Source organism: Rousettus aegyptiacus, unplaced genomic scaffold, assembly GCF_014176215.1.
Source record: "Rousettus aegyptiacus isolate mRouAeg1 unplaced genomic scaffold, mRouAeg1.p scaffold_m13_p_14, whole genome shotgun sequence".
In the NCBI taxonomy this organism is placed as follows: domain Eukaryota; kingdom Metazoa; phylum Chordata; class Mammalia; order Chiroptera; family Pteropodidae; genus Rousettus; species Rousettus aegyptiacus.
In genome coordinates this window covers 46,791,138-46,794,315 of record NW_023416289.1, presented here as the reverse complement: position 1 = coordinate 46,794,315, position 3,178 = coordinate 46,791,138, and the positions used below count along the sequence as shown (strand labels likewise).

Here is a 3,178-nt window from a genome sequence, read left to right as displayed (position 1 = left end):
CTTGTGAGAAAAGAGAAGGAAGACAGTGTGTGTCAGGAGGACTAGGAAGCTGGGGCGGATCATGGGCCCGCCTTATTCAGGGAAGAGGAACCTCAGAGAACAGCTTAGCCCCTCTCTGAACAGAGTGTGGACACTCCATGGCCCAGGGACCCCGAGACCCTCCCAGAGATGTGCAGACTGGGAGAAGACCCCAGGCCCTGCCTCTTCCCCAAGGGGCTTCCCCACAGCCCAGACTAAGGCTGCTGGGGATACCTGAGGATGGGATACTTGAGTCTCCTCAGATATTCCCATCTGAAAGGCTTTTCTGAGGGTCGCCGTGCTGGCGACCTGCTGCCTTGACCTGAAGGGTCACAGCCTCATCTGGAAGCCGTGGCGGTTCCTACAAGGTGTGGGATTCTTTAACATCTGCATGAAAATCTGAGACAGAGGAAAGAAGGGGTCCCTAATGAAGCGAAGGCAGCGTTCATCCCTTCACTCTCCATCTAAACTCTTAGCAAGCATCACAGTATCGGTGGGGGTCAGCAGGAGACAGGGACGGATAGTACCAACCTGCTCATGCCTGGGAGATGCCACCCACTGGTGTCACCCGCTCCCCAAATATACAAAACTGCGGGGAATTGGGGCTGCGCTCACCGGCGAGTCCACTAGTGTCCTGCTAAGCATACTGGGTGTTTCTCAAACTACAATGCCAGTTGTTGTTGTTGTTGTTATTGTTGTTTTACTTTTATTTTCAATGGCACCTTGAAAGTAAAACCCTTGTAGCGTCTTCCTGTAAAACAGAGGGCGAACACATGTCCAATGAGCACTTCGGCAATAACATGATATTCACCTTTTCAAATAAACTTCATTCTTTTATCAGAAATCTTTTATAAGATTTCCCATTTCCCTTATTTGCATTGGCTCCCCAGAATCTCAGGGCTATATTTAGTACCTAATTTCAGAAAAAGTGTCCTTCTAGCTTCCTGGTACAATTATGTCTTTTTTCCTAGATGATTTCACTCCTGCCTTAAAAAAAAAATTGCTACTTTACAAGTGCTATGAAACTGTAAGTCGCTTCATACCTTTCATGGGACTATGAAGTGTCTAATCTCTATATACAATAAAAATAGGGAAAATTTGCTGCAAAACTCTGCTGCTCATAGCTGAACGTGGCTCAGAAACATAATAAATCTAGAAAACGTGAGAGGGACGTGCAGCTACCATTGACATTCAAGGTTTGGCTCGTGTGGTTTTCTGTCTCACTCCGTGTAGGATGCGCCCGGCGAAGCCTCCACCCCGATGACGTAAAGCGTTCGCTACCACGCATTTGTAAAATGTAGATCTGCGCTGTAGTACCCGAATGGACGGTTTCTCAGTCTTACTCACACAGAGAGATTTTTTCTGCACCCTCCTCTGATGTGTAAGAAATGGAGTCTCCAAGAAATGAAAAAATACCTTGTTCTTGGCTGTTTAAAAAGGTAAGAATGTAGCACATAATGGACAACCCAATGCAACTGGTTGTACAGTAAAGAAAGTCATACCATGTTCAAGGACAAGAAGGTTCTGAGAGTTCTCCCTGTATATCTTGAAATAACTATCATTTACATAAAATAAAATGTATGCCTGTAAGTATGCAATTGTATGAATTTCCACAAATGTATCCTTCCACAGTCAGTACGTGGAATGTTCCCAGTATGTGGAATGTTCCGTGGTTCCCTCAAGTCTCCATGGTTCAACATACCCACCTCTAGCCCCAGGGCTAATGTCCTCTGTATCATGGTGAACTAATTCTGTCTATGAGAGAAACTCTAGACATGTGCTCATTTGTGTCTATGTCCTCTCACTCAGTATCCTTTTGGAATCGACCCAAGTTGTGCTACCTGTGTCCGTACTGTATTATTGCTAAGTACCTGTCACCCTGGACAACACCTGTAATTTCCCAACGACGAGTGATGTGAAGTATGCCTTCACATGCTTAGTTGCCATTATTTTCTCCTTTGGTGACGATGCTGATTAAATCCTTGGCTGTTTTCAAAATAGTGAAGCAACCTAGATGCCCATCAACAGACGAGTGGAAAAAGAAATTATGGGTCACGTATACAATAGAATATTAATCAGCCATTAAAAAAATGAAATCCTACCATTTGCAAAGACATGGATGGACCTAGAGGTTATTATGCTGAGTGAAATGTCAGACAGAGAAAGATAAATACCATATGATTTCACTTATATGTGGAATCTAAGGATCAAAAAGAACAAACTAATCAAAAACAGACTATCAAATATAGTGGACAATATGGAGGGGGATTGAGGAGCAGAGAGAATGGGGCAAAGGCTTAAAGAAGTACAAATTAGTAGTTGGTAGATGGTCATGGGGATGGGGATCACAGCAGAGGGAGTGCAGTTATCACTAATAGGATGGCTAGGTGGAGGTCCAGGGGAGGGAGGGAGCAATTGGGGTGATTGTTTTATGAACTATGTAGATGTCTATCCAATGTACTGTATACTTGAAAATAACTTAAATAATTTTTTTTTAAATCCTTGGCTTTTTTTTTATACCTACAGCACCTGGTCTTCCTAGGTGGTCTCCCATCCAAGTACTAACCAGGCCCGACCTTGCTTAGCTTCTGAGATCTGACAGGATTGTGCATGTCCAGGGTGGCATCGTTCTAGACTGTTTGATTTTTTATGGTAAATTATACATAATAAAATCTTTACCGTTTTCACCTTTTTGTGGCATGGTGACTTTCACCACTATTCATCACCAGACTTGTTTCGTTTTTCTCCAAACTGAAACTTTGTGCCCATGAGAAGAATAACTGCACCCACTATGGCCAGACCCAGGCAGCCACTTTTCTCCTGTCTGTGTCAATGAATCTGCCTCTGCTAGGTACTTTGTGTCAGTGCAATCCTATAGAATTTGTCCCCTGGCAACTGGCTTGTGGCACTTAGCACAGCGTCTGCCATCCACATCGTCACATGGGTCAGAATTGGCTCCCTTTGTAAAGCTGGGCCTTGAGGTGGCTTTTACCAGCTTGGTGTTCTGAACCACGCTGCCGTGAACGTGGATGTATAAACATCTGCTCAAGCTCTCGCTTTCAATTCTTAGTGGTGTCCCCAGAAGTGAAATTCCTGGATCATGTGGCAGTTCTGTTTTTAATGTTTTGAGGAACTGCTGTGATGTTTTCCAAAGAAGGCA

The 3,178-nt window shown here is 44.1% G+C and overlaps 1 pseudogene; it reads right to left on the bottom strand.

Moving 5' to 3' along the window:
• Positions 1-2,535: 2,535 nt before the first annotated feature.
• LOC118611865 lies at positions 2,536-2,654 on the bottom strand (annotated as a pseudogene).
• Between the last annotated feature and the right edge of the window lie 524 nt (positions 2,655-3,178).